This window comes from Setaria italica, chromosome I (genome assembly GCF_000263155.2).
Source record: "Setaria italica strain Yugu1 chromosome I, Setaria_italica_v2.0, whole genome shotgun sequence".
Lineage (NCBI taxonomy): Eukaryota > Viridiplantae > Streptophyta > Magnoliopsida > Poales > Poaceae > Setaria > Setaria italica.
In genome coordinates this window covers 19,929,174-19,947,665 of record NC_028450.1, presented here as the reverse complement: position 1 = coordinate 19,947,665, position 18,492 = coordinate 19,929,174, and the positions used below count along the sequence as shown (strand labels likewise).

The following is an 18,492-nucleotide window of genomic DNA, read 5'->3' as shown; positions in this document are numbered from 1 at the left end:
CGCCAGAGTTTCCCTTGCCCTAGCTGCCATCTCTCTTGCTCCCTGTTCGAGCTCACAGCACCACACCTAAGTCTAAGGAACTCTCCTCTCTGCTCAAGCACCATCGCTTTTCTCCAATCCACCAGCCACTGCTTTTAGTGCTACCCAAGAGCTTGCTTGTGATCCACAAGATGCACCGCCGCCGCCGGACATTCTCGTCGCCGTCCCAAGCCCTCAGTTCTTCCGCCCAAGCCTCCTCTGTAAGACGAAGGTAGGCTGCCGACCTGTGTTCGCTTCGCCCGACCCCTCTTATCTACCCGACCCCGGTTCCATCTCGCCCGACCATGTCTGTTCTGCCGACCCATGTCCGCTTCGCCCGACCCCTCTATCCGCCCGACCCCGGTTCCGTCTCGGCCAGACCCATTGTGTTGAGACGACCCTTGTTCGCTTCGCCCGACCCCTCTTATCCGCCCGACCCCGGTTCCGTCTCGCCCGACCCTGTCTGTTCTGCCAACCCTTCTTCGCCTCGTCCGAGGGCTCGGCTGTATCTTTTTTCCTTTGAACCGAGGGTGTATGTGTAAAACTTGGGGACCTTTCAGCGTTGAGTCTGAGGACCCCTAGCACACCAAATCCTCTAGATTAAGGGTCAGATGATAAGTTCCTTTCCTCCGACCCTTACCTCTTGATCTCCACCAACTCCATTGAACCTTCCCACCCTCCTGTAACTTGTCGCAAGTTTCTGGGCTCAGACTTGCAAGTGTTGCTGTTGAAATAACCGTCTATGCTAACCAATGCATTGCATTCGTTTAGAGCTACGTCTCGCCGACGGCTACTACGAGCTGCACACGGCGCCAGAAGACGAAGCTGTAGCCGAGCTCCTGCCCCCAGAAGCCGAAGCCGCCCAAGCAGAAGAGCAGCTTCCTCCCTTCTCGCTTGAAAGCAAGTCCCGGATGCATGAATCCCCTATGTTTTGCCAAACTTGCGCATGCCTTCTTTAAACATGCTTCTGCATTTACGTATAGGAGTTGTTTGGAACCATAGATGCATAACCTAGCTCCCTTGATCTGAACACTAGCTGTTGGACCGAGTAGATGCTTTGCTCAAGTAGGAAGCGGTAAAAGCCGAGTAATTTCCTGTCACTCGCGAGTTTATAGGAGTTGGTTGAGTTCTCTTCTGTTACAACTGTAAGGACGATGGACGGGGCAGGGTTTTGGGTAACTCTTTGGTGGTCGGTTGATCGCCCCGTCTGTCTATGAAACTTGCTAAGGCCCGACAGTGGTGGTGTTCGTGATCAAGTGTTTGAAAGTACTAACCTCATACTTATTATGGGATGAGGTAGCCTAGTACCGGATTGAACCTAGACGTGAGCGGTCGCCCCATTGTCCTTGGAACGGAGTTTCCCCTACGGCCGCACGTGGTGGCAAGTGTGGTCACAGAATGGCAGAGGCCGGGTCTGTGGAACCTTGCACCAAAGGAAATGGGCCTGACACGGGCTAGGGAATTGATGGGGAAGGCCGACATAGGAAGCGACCCTCGGTGGTGCGCGGATGTTGTGAGGTTAGGTTCACCATGCATGGTTAAAGAACTCGAATCGATTCGTCTGCCTCTCACAGTTTGAGACTGCTTGATCGCTATGCTACCCTGAGTAATGATGGAATCTGATGATAACTTGGCCTCGATGATGTTATATACCCTCTGTTTGGTTCTATGTTTGCTTAGGGTAAGTTGCTAACCTAGACCGGATAATGAACTTAGAACCTGAGCTAAAACTTCGAAAATAAGGATCTACTTAGTGCTTCTTGGCAAACAAACCTCTCAGCTAAAAAACCTTGCATGTCTAGAAGTGGTGGAGTAGCGTACTCCCTGTCGGTTAAGTCTTGTTGAGCTTAGTAGCTCAGCCTTGTTGTGGCTCTTCTTTTTCAGGTGAAGTTGCTGCTCCCGAGTCTTCCTCTGTTGGCACTTGGCCGCCCCAACTCCCTCCGGGTTGGACGGTCGAGTGGGATCCCTCCTCGGACGGCGAGGAGAGGGATCACTGACGTCCTGGCTGGCCTCACCAGGGATGTCCGACCCCGACGAAGTAGCTTCCGCTTGCTGTTTTACCTTCTGTTGTTTTCTTTTGAACCTTGTAAAACTCTGATGTTTGTTTTATAACCAAACTAAATGGTTAAATTGCTTAACTTAGTGGACTTGCTGTATTCTCTGGAACCCCTCACCTTCGTGTGGGTTTGCTATTCGGTCCTGTTCAAGTGGTTAAATCGGATGAAATCCGACGGCACTTCGTGTTTACTTGGTTAAGGCATGAGTGTCGCATATCAGGCGATGTAATCATGTTTAATCAAGCAAATCCGAAGTGGATCCGCCACAGTCATCTTCTTCTTCATCATCATCTTCCGTCATAACTCCTCTTTCCCCGTGCTTGGTCCAAACAAAACAGTTAGGTATGAATCCAGAACTGTATATGTGGGCGTGAATAGTCTTCTGGATGAGTAATTCTTCTCATTTTTGCAATTTTTGCATGGATAACAACTGAAACAGGATGGCAGTTTGTTGGATTCTGCCAGATCGAGAAAACCATACAAGCCATTAATATACTCCATGGAGCATTTGCCTGCGTTGTACATCCATTGCTGATTCATCTACAAAGTATTACCGAATCAAAGATATTCTGATCATCCATACAATTATACATGAAACATAACAAACATGATACAAATACCATTAAACTTAAATGTTGCTGAAAGTTTAGATAGAAATATACAAATTTAAATTTCAGACCCAAACAACATGACACACTATGACAAACTCAAATGTTGCTGAAAGTTTAGATATAAATACACAAATTTAAATTTCAGACCCAAACAACATGATACACTACGACAAACCATCCACTGAGTACTATCTAGGACTTTAAGCATCCTTGGGTGGCGAAGACGAAGGTTTCGCTCACCCAGCCTCATCCTGTGGTTTATTTATGCCTCCTATAATGGTAGTACTAAGTGGACCTGAAACACCCAGAACTGGTAGTGGAGCATAACGACCACCAAAAGGAGGTTCTTGACCCGCCGCAATAGCATCTTCATGACATCTTTGTAAATAACGAAGCATTGCTTTCGCCCATATGTTCATTTTCTTTGGCTTATCATGAGGGCCAACTATGGTTTTCCCCTTGCCACAAGAGGAACGATGATAGCCCCCACCATCGCCACTACCTCTAGCAGCAGAAGCCCTCTCTATGTTGCATAATTTATTTAGCTCATATTTGCAAATGACTAAACTATGAACAAATTATATATTTTCCCCATAATTTACTTAGCTCAAACATAACATATAAATGAAAAAATTCTCCATTATAGCTTATTCTAAAAATGACTAGTTACGTACCTCTATTTCATCTTATTATCTCTATGAACCATAATTTATCTCGCTCATATTTGTCATAATTTATTTAGCTCATATTTGAAAAGTACTAAACTATGAAATTATTCCTCTAACCTCATATCAATTTCTTTGACTTATACGAAACATAGCATCCAAAAAATTGTAGCTTATTCTAAAAATCACAAATATAAGCTCTAAATAACACATGCATATAAATGAAAAAAAATTCTCCATTGTACCTTATTATAAAAATCACAAATTCATCTAGCTCTAAATTATGAAACTTAGTATACTAACCATGTATCAAGGGAGGATGAAGTTTCTAACCTTTAGAACACTTGAATAAGTGAAATCTCCACGAAATGGTCTTCAATCAGGCAACACCTCCCCTGTGGCCGCCATGGATAGGATGAAGCCCGAGTTGTGGTGAACGGCTTGGGCAAGAGGAAGAAGAAGGCGGATTTATAGGAGAGAAGTTAGTACCAAGTAGAGGCTTCACCCGGTACTAAAGGTTGTGTATTAGTACCGAGTGGAGCCTCCACCTGGTACTAAAGGCCTAGTACCAGGTGGAGGTTCCAACCAGTACTAATGTGCAACCTTTAGTACCGATTGGAGTCCCCAACCGGTACTAAAGGGGGTCATGGGGAGCTCCCGGGGAACTAGTCGTTAGGTCCGGACCAATTATAGCCGACACTAATGCAGTGGACGAAAGGTCCATGGTAGTGACTCATTATTGTTTGTATTGATTAAATTAAAGTGACATCCCCGAAACCCCGATCAATATATCAGCAATCAGACACGTGCACAAAGGACTAACACGTGTGTGATTAGAAACAATAATGAGGCAACGCCAAAGTAATCACACACTTTTTACCTTTTTTAAAGAAGTGCCTGAAACCAGTGCGATTTTGTATCACACTGCGGCGAGCAAGCATGGCAATTCCCTTCTATTACGTATTTTTTGTACTCAGCAATACATAGCGTGTACTTGGATATAGATGGGCGAAATGCACCGCGACTACAACCTTGGCGGCTTAAAATCGCATATGATTGTACTCCCTCCGTTCTGACACCGTTGACTTTTTACTCCAACTTTGACCATCAATATCTATTGGACAAGTTAGTTAACTAAAGTAAAATATATATCATTATGTCTATTATCAAATGTATTTTAGATTTAATTTGTAGGTTTATCTATTTGCAAAAATATTTATAGAAAAGATGAATAATCAAACGAATGAAAAAAGTCAACGATGTCATCTATTTAAGAACGGAGGTAGTACAAGATATCTATTGAACGCAAAAATTTGTGAGAATAACAATTTCTGTTAAAAAAAAATTCCAAACGTATCTCAAGCACAGACGCTTACGTAAACACATGCATACTTATCTTTTTGGGATCACCAGTGAATGTATGTATAGTACCATAGTACTTACAGAATACAGACTGGCTAGTATATTTTAAAATTAACAGAAGCCCTCACGTTGTCTATTGTTTTATGAATAATTAGTAAAAAACATGAGTATTATGTTGAGTGGAAGACTAATCAGGATGGGCAGGTTGCTATGCTCAATTCGCTTGTATACAACATATTTTATAACTCCTCTGAAGCAAATCAGTGTGGCAATTACCAGAAATACAAGCTCTGAACACATGTAAACACATGAATTACAGTCTTCTAGTTTGACGGAACGAAGGAATGCCATTCCAACAGACTTTTCTTTTCCACATGGCTTTTTAGTCCTAAACACGCGCTTCAAGATCCGACAAACGCTCGGCCTGCCTGCTTGCTCTGTGTGTCGGCGGTTGCGGTCGTCCGCGCCCCACGCCTCTCTTTAGTAGGGTGGATCAATCACGTAGCAACTCCAAGAGTATCCTAAAAAATTCTTCTCCAAAACTATATATTGGGGGTTCTCCTAAAACAAATTTCCCCCAAAAACATATCAATCCACAGCAGATCGCTAATAAATTGCTCCCAATATTTCAAAACAGGCCACGTCATCATATTGGGCCCATCAGAAGGGACGCGCGGGCATGCGGGAATCAGGATCGGGGAGGAACGCCAACGCTAAAATATACGCGGTGGCATGCTGATTTTTTAGCGTTGCTAAAAAATTAGGGAAGGTTTGGGTGGACTGTTGGAATTCATTTTTTTTCTCTTTTTCTCCCAAAAAAAGATATTAGGGGTAAGATTAGTAGTCTTTTGGACTTGCTCTAGAGCAACTCCAAGAGAATACTAAAAAATTCTTCCCCAAAACTATGTATTGGGGGTTCTCCCAAAAAATATTTCCTCTAAAAATATATCAGTCCACAGCAGATCGCTAATAAATAGCCCCCAATATTTCAAACACAGGCCACGTCATCGTATTGGGCCCATCGGAAGGGACGCGTGGGCGTGCGGGAATCAGGATTGGGGGAGGAACGCCAACACTAAAATATACACGGTGGCAGGCTGTTTTTTAGCGTTGCTAAAAAATTGGGGAAGGTTTAGGTGGATTGTTGGAGTTCATTTTTTCTCTCTTTTTTCCTAAAAAAGGTATTGGGGGTAAGATTAGCAGTCTCTTGGAGTTGCTCACGAGCTATATCCCCGCCAGCTGGAGCAGCGTCCCTCCGGCGTCCACCAACGACGCCAACAGCGCGTTGAACTCGGCGATGAAGCGATCGTCCATCCCGTCCCCGAAGAGCGGTGGGAAGAAGAGCCACAACGCTGTGCCGACCACGAACAGCACGACGAGCGGCGTGCCCACCACACGCGGCAGCCTCGTGTACTCGGGCCACCTCCGCGCGCACCACTTCTCGGTGCACACGGACGCGCCGTGCAAGAGGAAGAACGCCGTGAGCTGCCCCGTGGGAAGCCGGAAGGTGATGTCGTACGCGATCACCTCGTGCATGAGCCCCGACACGAGGAAAGTGGCGAGCACGCCGGCGGGGGCGCCGAGGCCCGCCCGGACAGGGACGTACACGGCCGGCCGGAGCACCGCCGAGGCCATGAGGTTCCAGCGCCGGCCCCAGAAGTCCTGGAGCGAGGCCGAGCGGTACGGCTTGTGGAACTGCGGCTCCAGACCCATGCCCAGTGCGCGCCCCAGCGCTGCGAGGCACGGCAGGAGGAAATCGAGGAAGCAGTAGATGTAGATGCCGTAGAGGGCGAAGACCGCGTAAGGGTGCATCTGGTCCTTGACGTGGAAGACTTGGAGGAGGGCCACCATGATGGCGACCTTGATACTCGAAGAAAGGAGAGAGCAACATTCTCCGCCCCGGCCGCGGCATCCGGGCTCTGCGGGAGGAGCTTCACCGGGAGCGTGGCGGTGAACACGAACGGGATGGGACGGAGGGCCGGGTCCAGCGGGCCACGGCCGGAGGTGAGGAGGAGGAGCTTGAACTCGCCGAGCCAGACGAGGAAGAAGGCGGCGATGCCGCGGGTGCTGTAGAGCGGGGCGGTGAAGGGAGTATGAGGAGGAGGGCGATCACCGGCGCGAGGACAAGGAGGCGGCTCAGATCGGGGCGGACCAAGGTGGCGACGAGGCGAGCATAGAGCATGGCGACGGCGGCCGCCAGCGGAATAGTGACGACGGAGTGGTGCGCCATGGCGTCGTGCGGCCGGAAACAGAGCGCGCGCGCGCGCGCCCGCCTGTGCTCCGAATTAATGGACCTCGCGCCAAACGGTTGACGCACTGGGAGCTGGTATACATGTCGCGCAAGCGACTGACTGACACCGCCTCGCGTGGTTTTGGGCCGCGCCAGAACGAGAGTTCTTAGCAGTTGCTGCTTGCGTGTGACTACAAGACAAAAAGAAAATATAGTAGTACTAGCATTTAGAACTCATCTGGGCAAGCTTGCCGGTTCCAGCTACGCCCACCTTGCAGCTCCAGCACCATCGTTTCATTTTGATCGCACATGCAACTGGGAGCTGGAGTCTCATAAAGCGCTCAAGTAGCAGGTGGCCAGGTGCTCACCAGGCCGCCCTGCACGGCCCACAGTAACTCGGTCCACAAGGAGCTTCACTGCCACTGCCTGTTTCCTTCATTTCCGAAGGATCCTGACATCCTGTCGCTACCACCATCCTCTTCTTCTCTCGCCATTTCTTCTCTGCTCGTCCTATCCCATCCTCCTCCATCTTTGGCGGCTCCCTGCCGCCAGCCACCGCTGGAGCTGTCATCGCGCCAAGTAGCAGAGGACGAATAAAACTTAAGGTATGGCAAAGTTGATCGGTCTTCAAAACAATCAAACATCCTATTTCTTGTGCAGATGTCTCTGTGCAGGCCACTTGCCCCCTTCCTCTGCAAGGAGAGCGAAGGGTGGAAGGCGAACGACACCAACTCCACGGGATACCTACACGCGTGGTGCAGGAGACCGAGAGAGACAGAAGTGGTGGGACTGGAAATAAAAAACATGAGATCGAGACAGGATTTAAAATATGTCAGCGTTTGGCTTTACTTTAAGTCAAATATTTTTAATTTAACCAATAATATTTTATAAACAATTTGTTTCAAATAAAAACTTTACAAGTTATAATAGTTGGTTTCATTTTTGCCGTCATAATCTGTTGGCACTAAAATCGGGTCAACATATGAACGTACTCGAACGTGCATCGGGATCTCCAGCGAAAATTCAACGAGCGCTCGCCCAGGAGGGCCCGGTTAGGGCAAGCGCACCTTGGGTTGCCCTAGACTCGGCAGGCCAGCTAGAGCGTCTCCTCATGCTATGAAGATAAAAGAAGAACAACACATAGGGTTGGAAAAGTAGGGTAACGAGGAGGAATGCTAAAACGATAAAAGATAGTTTGGTTTTTGATCTATTGGATATCTCTTGATCGGCCGTGGCCCTTCATATTTACAGAAAGGGGAGGTCTTGCCCCATTAGAAGTCAAAAACCTTACCAATCCCATGTCAAAATACAACTTCTAACTCGGACTACACATACCAAACCGGTTTGACTGCCCTGGCAAACCGGCCTGACCAGTTTTCCTGGTTGCATATCTTTCCGAGGTCATAACTCTCACATCATAACTCCAAATCGGACGTTCAACATATAAATTTTGATCTACTCGATGAGAGCTACACAAAGGTGAAGTCCAATTTGCATTTGGAGGACTTTGGTCAAACTGGTCTGACTGGTTGGGAGACCGGTTCAGTGACCTGCTCATCTAGAACTGCCAATTTTGACCGTCAATACATGCCCCCTATTTTGTGGCAAAGCTTGCGTGCCAGAAAACATTCTCAATGATCAAATTTTCCTAAAGATGATGATAAATAATACATCGGTCATATGACGGTCTCTAAACTCTTTATGGATGCTAATGTAGCTAAAATAATATTCTAACAAGTACAACATCATATGTAACATCTACTTTTGGCTTTTGAGCATCTCAGCATATCTAATAATTGAAATCTTGACATGTCCATGGCGGCTATATATGGCTCCTTGGTAAATCATAAGCATAATATTGATAATTATAAAATGAAGACCAAGGATTATATCAAAACCACGGATTGTAATTATATATACCTGAATATGCATTCTATGGTATATGCATCGACGGGATAAATGATGAAGACCAATGTGATGACTGTTTATGCTTCTTTGCTCTTGGTGACGAAGAATTTCTACTTTGATCATCTCTTAACCGATTGCTCTGCTTTTGCTCGGCCATCTTATGGTACTTATGCAACAACTCAGCAAAGCTTGACTTCTTTTTCATCACCTTATTCCTTGATGTGACGCTTTCAACTCTACCAGACTTTCTGGCAACACCGGTCAGACTGGTTTTGACACCGGTTAGACCGGTTCCTTCAAAACCAGCCACTTTAAGGTCATCTTACTCCCAATCGAACTTACATGTCGTTCAGCTATTTTATTTGAAACATGTTCAACATCAGGGGCAATTTGATCAATAGAACTAGCCGATGATTCTTTAATGTTCAGCTTTTCTATGTCTAGTATCAAATCTGAAATTTTATTTAATCTACCATCCTTTTTTGACACGATAGACTTTTTTGATCACCTTGCGCTTATTTTTTGTCGATCTCTTTGATGAAAATAGTCATCATTCATAGGTGATGACTCACTAATTGTCGGCTCTCTATATGTAATATAATCTGAATAAAAATATCTAGGAAGAGATGACATATAGGAATTATAATACCATGATAGATACGAATAAGACATTAAAATAGGGTTAATAGGATACGTGCCATTATAATTTTCTGATTTTTGAGCCACGCCACTACTATTTGCGTTATGGGATAGATGCCATTACAATTTTGATGTTATTTGAGATGTGCCTGTTAGGATACAAGGTACGCTACGCTAGCGCAAAACAAAATTTTTCTACCGCGTAAACCAGGAAAACTGTCGTATATGGATCACGGGATTACCACTCGACGCACTGGTGCGGAAGATGTAGAATCGCGTCGGGGCAGTGAAGTCGATCAGCGTAGTCGATCACGTCGATGTCGAGCAGCTCGTCCACGTGCAGCAAGGTCGTCCTCGTGCCGCGGCTCATTGTCGGCTCGTCGTGGCTCGTCGTGGCTCGTCGTGGCTCGTCGGCGGCTCGTCCAAGTGCTACAGGCGCAACACCTCCAAGGTATCCACACGTGCAGGGAGGAAGCATCGCAAGCCGGACTACTAGGTCCGCGAGTTGCAACAGGGCGAGGGCGTGGGAGGCACGGTAGATGTGTTTCGGCCAAAAGGATGAAACCCTAGGGCGCCCCACCCCTCTATTTATAGAGGTTCCTGACGGGCCTCTGGGTCCGAGGCCCATTAGTACTACTAAACCTGATCCAAGTCGGATCGTATCCGCATTGAGCTTCCAGCCCTTTAAGTGTGTGACCCTATGGGTTCGGATACGTATAGACATGGCCCGAGTACTCCTACTCGGCTCAATAGTCGGTAGCGGCCTCTAGCAAGACGTGCCAACTCCTATACGCATACGAAGATCATATCAGACGAACCGTCACAACATCATGCACATGCTATTCCCTTTGCCTCACGATATTTGGTCTAGCTTCAAGCCGACTGCTCTTTCTCGATCCTGTGATTCAGAATCCCTTTGTAGGTTAACTCTTAACTGTACGTAGCATCGTCATGCATTTTCTGATCCGATCACTCGAGGGGCCCAGGGATATTACTCTCAATCAGAGAGGGGCAAATCTCATCTTGATTGACCATGCCTCACAACATGCTTCCTGACAAACCCGAAAGCTACCTTTTTAACTACCCTGTTACGGTGTAGCGTTTGATAGCCCCTAAGTAAGTCGATCCACATCTTGAGTACATGCGACAATCTCAGGTCTAAGAACAAAGCGTACATGTTGTGTAAAGAGAGAACTACTTCTCGTGTTGGGTCAGTCCTAACACATGTCTCTACATGCGTCTACATTATTAGTTTGACATCTCCATGTCCATGACTTGTGAAATATAGTCATCAACTAATACATGTACTAGTCTAATATTCATGTGTGTCCTCACATGAACTCCGACTAGGGACAACTTTAGAATAACCATACAAGTAAAGAGTTTCACATACAATTCACATAATTGCAAATCAATTCAAGTAGCCTTTAATGGATATTCAAGGAACACAATATAAATCATGGATACAAATGGAATATCATCATCTCTAAGATTGCCTCTAAGGCATACCTCCAACAGTGCCACTATGTACGCCTGGGACGACGTTGGGTCCACCTGCAGGCGTATAACCGTATGGTCGGAATTACCTGTTCTGTAGTTATCCCTCTCCACTCACTAACGCTTGGGTCCCACACATCATCCCATTCCTCCCTCCTTGCATTCCTCTCCTTCCCATCCCCACGCTGCCCTCCTTCCCAATCCCCCCTCGTGGTGCTCGCTGGTGTGGAGTTGGCAGAGGTCGTAAGCATGGGCACTAGCGCTCCGAACAGGGTGACCTAAAGCAGGGTGGTACTTGCTCAGGAGTCAGGAACGGGGTCAGATAGCTCACCACCGGCTCCAAGAGATGGCAAGAGCACATCACCATTCTTTAATTTTTTGTTTTCTCTTCCAATTCACTTGGATTCGCAGTCAATTCAATTGAGTGTTGGTTTATTCGGGGCGTGGATTCTTGTCACACATAGGTAAGAAATGGATTAGGACAATCCACGCCCACCAATCCCTATCTCACCTGGCTGTCGGCAGCCAACCTATCGAGGCGCGCTTGGAGTTCGATGGAGCCATGGACGCGCTTTCTCTATATCCCTGCTCCTGCGCTGGCTCACAGCACGCACCGCCACACTGCTCGTCCTCAAGCTGCGGGCCACCTTGATAGCATCGGCATCGCCGCGGGGGCTCACCATGTCGTGCCCGCCCACCCGTGTTGGGTCAGATGGAGCGGCTCCGCGTGCTGGATTATCGATGCTGAGCTAGGGGAGGCTGCGGTCAACGACGCCATCACCGCGTGTCCCAACTCCACCAATCTCGCGCTTTAGGGGTGCAAGTGCGCCGACGAGACTGCCATCTCGCTCCCCCTGCTCAAGCGGTGCCGGCTTGACTTCATCCGTGGCAGCAACAGCTCGCTCAGGCTCCCCTCGCCCTACGTTGAGTCCCTTGATGTCGTCTTTTCCTAGATCTCGCTGCAAGGTCATACCCAAGTGATGCGGTGGCGTGGGGAAGATGAATCATGGGAGCGAGGGTGGGAGGAAGGGGATGACACATGGGACCCACGCATCAGTGAGTGGAGAGGGAGAGGTGCAGGAGGAGGGCATTCCAATCCATGTGCGTGGGTCCAATAATTTAAAAAACGTAGAAAATGGCATGTCTCAAACATACAAAGAATTATAATGGCACCACTCCTATAACGCGAAAAGTAGTGGTGTGGGTCAAAAAATGGAAAATTATAATGGCATGGATCGAATTAACCCATTAAAATAAAACTCCCATAGTATTGGCGTAGGTGATCCATGTGAAGGAAATGCTATTGATGTAGGAAAATTATTCCATTGCCGATTCTGATCATAGAACTTCTGTTTTTGAACAGATTTTGAGTGCTTGGAATTTTTAGGCTGACTAGCATATTTGATATCCTTTTGTTTTGAGGATTTAGCAGGAAGCTTCTTATTTGGCTTCAGCGTTTCCTTTTTATGCTTATGACAGCCTTTTGATTCAACGGTTTTCTAAACACCAATCTCAGGTTTCTTGGCTTTAATCATTTTTGGTTTTGATTTATTTTGTGAAACCCCGGAAGAAGCGGTTAGACTGGTTTGCAAACCGGGCACAACCGGCACCTTTGCCTTTGTTTTGTTGCCCCCCGAGCAAGGAAGTACTAGATATAGTTTCTATGCTCTTGCTAGAGGATTTGGACCAGGAACTTTGGCTAGAGATAGCAGAACTGGATCTTGGCCAACAACATCATTAGTTGGCAAATTTTTGCAAGGATTAATAATAGCATTAGCCGGTTTTTCAATAGCCGACTTTTGACTATCAGAAACTGAATCTACTCTATCCTCTTTATCGATCAAAGGTTTGAGATAATCATTTGCAAAACAGGATAGGTGAGTAGATATAGTTCCTAAAGATTGCATCTCCTTCAATATGAAGATAGTCGATGGTGGGTGCTACTCTTTAATCATGACGAGGCCTTGATCGGTTTGAATGTAACAAGATAGAAATGATTCCGTGCAGATCCGACAAGCTTCTTGCTTATACTCTTCAGAAGATTTCTCATAATCATCGTCATTTAGCACCATATGGCTAGGGTTTGATGGATTAGCCATGACGGCAAGATTCTTCATCCCCAGCGGAGTCATCAAAATATGTTGGCGCTAAAATCGAGCCAACACACGAACGCACTCGTATGTGCAGCACACAGAGCCGCTCCTTGCAGCGCCTCTACGAGATCCGGTGACCGGTTTTAGAACCCGGTCACACCGGTTACGCCGGATCTCCAACAAAACTCCAACGAGCGCCTGCCCGGGAGGGCCCCGTCGGGTCAGGCACACCTTGGGTTGCCGTAGGCTTGGCAGGCCAGCTAGGGCGCCTCCTCATGCCATGGAGACAGAAGAAGAACAACACATGGGGTTGGAAAAGTGGGGTAACAAGGAAGAAAGGTAAAACGATAAAAGATAGATTAGTTTTTGATCGATTGGATACATCTCAATCTACCGTGACCCTTTATATTTGTAGAGAGGTGATAAGGACATCACCTGCTCGGATACAACCACATTGGCAACTTTTGATTCAAAGGTGAAATAATTCTTTATCATGATTGTATTTGATACATTTGATTAATTGATGCTACACCACGATGTGTGTTTATTGTCATTTTTAGAAATATATACGTGGATCAAAAAGAGTGCTAAACACACATGAAAGGCATGGAGGATCAAAGAAATTGATTGGGGGTCAAGTCCAAGTATTCCCAATGTCCTCTACTAGGCCACCATGTCACTTTTGGCCCAAAGAAATAAAGAGATCAAATCCAACACGTTTTGGGGCTGAATTTCGACTACAGCACTACGCCAAATTGTGACGGCCACCATGACTTTATCTGGACTCCGTTTTGGACGTTCAAGTACTTGTTGGAAATCTTATCAAGTCTACTTTCATATGGATCTAAACTCATATCCATATCTTCTCCAAGGCGACCGTAATCGTTGATTTACTATACAGAACTTTTCTGTCCATGGTGCTGTGTCACCTGATTTTGGCCTGATGGGCCATGTATCGAGTGGGCCTTAATAGGGGCACGTCCTAGGGTTGTGGGACGACCCCCACCGCATCCTCTATCCTCTCATATACCACCATAGCTGCCACAAACAGATTGGGTTTTGTTTAGGTGTAAGTTTAGCCATTGCTACTTCATTGTAGACGCGTGTGTCGAATAATAACCATGCTGATTTATAAAACTTATAACCACATCTCTATCTTAATTTTGCTTGCTCGTAAAGCTAAAAATCAGATTTATTATCTAGGAATACTTGCAAGAATAATGTGACCCATGGTAATCCTTTTTCCTCTACTAGACATCCTAATCAAGAGCACAAAATAGTAGAATTTGGTGCTGATTTGCCTATGTTGCAACATGATTTGCTTGCTATACCTTGTGACAACGAAGAGTTGTGTGATATGTCTTCCCTGATTTCATCACCAGAACTAGAGATAGAGCACTCTCTAGTTCCTCTAGTTATCCATGACATTTTGTAGAAGGATGGGAACAATTCCATTGAGTGCATTGAGCAAATTGAGCAACTACACCTACTGCTAAACTGTGAAAGGAATGATTGTGCAACACCTACCACGTCGGAGGAGAGCGAGCAAAGCAAAAAATTCGATGCTGAAAACACTCCTTATGAGTATGCTTATAATACTCTGCAATTGCCCACTACTGATGCTAGCCTCGTACGGGTTTTAGTGCAATTTCCTACTAAGTATGCCTTGCCACGAACAGAACACTTTTCTCATAATGATAAGGAGTTGTTTGAAAATATTTCTTGTATACCACAAACACAACTCGAGCATGAACATGTTAAATCTATTTTGAATGATGCACATGTCGTTTCTACACATGGTCATTGCCTTGCTAGCAAGAAGGAAGAGTTGAAACTCCTGTCCTGTTTTAACACATTAGGTTACATTGAATTTGAAACTCTTTGTAATCTAAATTGTCTAAAAGAGAAACTTAAATTCGATTCTGGTTTGCCAAGTTTAAATCATTATTTGCTTCATGCAATTGGCAAATATGACAACAAAGGAGAATATTTGGTGCATAAAGTTTATATTTGCTCTAATCCGAAATATCCTTTTGGGTTACAATACCATGATCAAATAGGGGGCTGCAATAACACTAATAATGTCTTGCAAAGTTTTCCTAGGTTTTCCCATATGCAACAAGGTAAGCCTGAAGAAGGGGAGCATTGTTGGTTGTGGCCGTGCAGCATAGCCGTTGCTCTGTGTTCCAACATCAAAGTAAGCACCTTTGAATGCCATTGGAGCAAGTCGAGGATGACTTGTAGCCAAGAAGGGGAGAATGATGAGGATATCACCTGCTCGGATACAACCACATTGGCAATTTTTGATTCAATGGTGAAACAATTCTTTATCATGATTGGATTTGATACATTTGATGAATTGATGTGTTGCACCATGATGTGTGTTCATTGTCATTTTCAGAAATACATACATGGATCAAAAAGAGTGTTAAACACGCATGGAAGGCATGGAGGACAAAAGAAGTTAGTTGGGGGCCAAGTCCAAGTATTCCCAACGTCCCTCTCATATACCACCATAGCTACCGCAAATAGAATGGATTTTGTTAAGATGTAAGTTTAGCCATTGCTACTTCCTTGTAGATGCATGTGTCGACTATACCATCCATTCTACTCGATTTAGAACCCCAACTTTATGATTTCAGATTGGTTTTTATCTCTATATTTGAAATTGAGTTGCTTGTTCAACTTGTTCTTGTCTGTGTCGGGGATACATCCCCAGTACCCGCAAGGAAGGACAAATTCAGACTCCTACCAGGATTCCCCTATAATCCTACTAGAACTCATCCCGTGTAATCCTACTAGGACTCCTCCTTGTAATCCGACTAGTACTCTGCCCCCTAGAGTATATAAAGGAGAGCAAGGGTACCTAGCTCGGCAGGTCACACCTCAACACCCAAGCGCAGGGCACAATATACAAACACCCCCAAACAGGATGTAGGGTACTACGCTACTTCGGCGGCCCGAACCTATATGAATCCATATCTTGTGTCCTCGCTTTTACCTTCAAGTTCCAGGTTCGGCGATCCTCCACTACACATTCTGCTACCTCGGGTACCCCTTGGTAGATGGCCGGTATAAATCACCGACATTGGCGCCCACCGTGGGGCAGATCGTCAAGATCATCGGGCGAGCTTGAAGGACCTCATCTTCAAGCCGGCGTTCGCTTTCAAAGCGGGCACAACCTTCGCCTTCAACTCCTGACTTTGCATCACCGACGGCACTGGGTCCTTCCAGTGCTGAATCATCGACAACCAGGAGAAGAAGCGCCTCGACAGGAACTCTCTTCCACAAGAAGCAGAAAATCTCATCGAGAAAATCGACAAATTAAACCTCCGATCAAGGTTCGCCTGCAAACTCGTACTCCGACGGCGACTTCAGGTTCGACCGCGATTCAAACTCGAACTCCGACGGCGGCTACGGGTCCGACCACGACTTGAACTCGGAGTCCGACGGCGACTCCGGGTCCAACTACAACTCGAAGTCCAACGGCGACTCCGGGTCCGACTACAACTCGAAATCTGACAGCGACTCCGGGTCTGGCTTCGCCTCCGAGTCCGACGACGACTCCAGGTTCGACCGCAACATGGAGTCCGACGGTGACTCCAGCTTTAACTCCGACTCAAAGTCCGACAGCAACTTCGAGTTCAACTACAACTCAAAAGTCTGACTACATCGCGAGCCCGCCGACGACTACGGGTGGATCGCCGATGATTTCTTTGACTATGTCGCGGACACGCCGATGACCCCGTCGACTACGGGCAGCTCATCGACGACTTCAACTACGTTGCGAGCTCGCCGATGAGTACGGGTGGCTCGGCAACGACTTCGACTACTCTCCTTGACTACTTTGCTCGGCAACACACTGACGACTACTTCGTCATGACGCTCGCCGACGACTTCCCTGAGTACGTCGTGGTGCTCACCGACTACTACAGGCGGCTCGCTGACGACTACTCCGACCACATCACGACGCTCGCTGACGACTACTTCTACTACTCGTCTCGACTACAAGGCTAGTCGATGGTGGACTACTCCAACTCCTCGTCTCGACTAAAAAATTAGTCAGGGCAAACTTCGCATGATCGACAACTAGTCAGAATCGCCTCCGACTAGTCGACTTCGTCAACAACCGTTACGGCTTCATCAACGACCGTCATGGCTTCGTCAACAATCATCCACGAATCAAGCTAAGTCACTTTTCTAAATTATTTTCTAGCTTATTTTCCGTTTGCGCGCAACACGCACTCTACTCACCGGAAACTCTTACGCACAACGCGCGCTCTACTCGCCGGAGGGCAGCAAACTCTTGCGCAATCGCGCAATCTCTTTCTTGTCGCAGCAGCACAACTACTCTCACTTTTGTATTCTCTTAAGGTCACTACTCTTCTCGAGAAGAACATGCCTTAACTCATGAAAGCCTTAGGCGCATCTGTCATGCCTAAGCCCATACGCGTATACGAGACAAAGGTCTCACACACGCAGTGGCAACGGCTACCCAGAGACTGAGAGTCTAAGCGTAACAGGCTAACTACTCGGGAAGAGTATGACTGAAACAAGAGCTTGACTCGCAATCGTGCAGTCTCTTTCTTGTCGTAGCAATGACTACTCTCACTTTTGTCTTCTATTAAGGTCACTACTCTTCTCGAGCAGAACACGCCTTAACTCGTGAAAGCCTCAAGCGCATCTTTCACGCCTAAGCCCATACGCATATACGAGACAATGATCTCACACACACAGTGGCAACGGCTACCCAGAGACTGAGAGCCTAATCGTAATATGCTAACTACTCGGGAAGAATATGACCGAAATAAGAGCATGACACAACTTTCATATTGATCACTGAATAAATTTTAGAAGTTTTAAAATCCTACAAAAATGCTACATATGTATGCATCTTTTCTTTCAGATCGAGCTTCAGTGACGCTAAGCATGCCTCCAACGGCACAGGCTAGTTCCCGAACTCGGGGGCTAAGCACCAATCAGTACTCGGAATATCTCCAGTGGCTCAGCTAGCTCCAAGGCTCGGGGGCTGGACGCCGCAAAACCACTCGACGTGGCTCCAACGACTTACATGGCGTACAAGCTCGGGGGCTAGACACCGCAAGACTACTCGAATGATGACTTGAGTGAAGATTCAAGACCCTCGGGTTGATTATTCAATCAATCCAAGGCTCGGGGGCTGATAAGCTACACCCAACAATCAATTTTTTCAAGTTGAAAGAGGAAGATTCAAGATTTTGACCCTCAGCCTGATTCTGCGATTCAACCTAAGGCTCGGGGGCTACTCCATATGGAGTGCGACTTTCGCTGCCCTCCATACATGAAGACTACAATATCATGTTGATCAAGACTTTGAGCACACCATAGCCTCATGGCAGTTTTGAGAAGCATTGAAAGATTCAGCCTGACAAA

General features: G+C 46.5%; 1 pseudogene; it reads right to left on the bottom strand.

The window, feature by feature from the left end:
- Positions 1 to 5,909: 5,909 nt before the first annotated feature.
- LOC101759927 lies at positions 5,910 to 7,103 on the bottom strand (annotated as a pseudogene).
- Between the last annotated feature and the right edge of the window lie 11,389 nt (positions 7,104 to 18,492).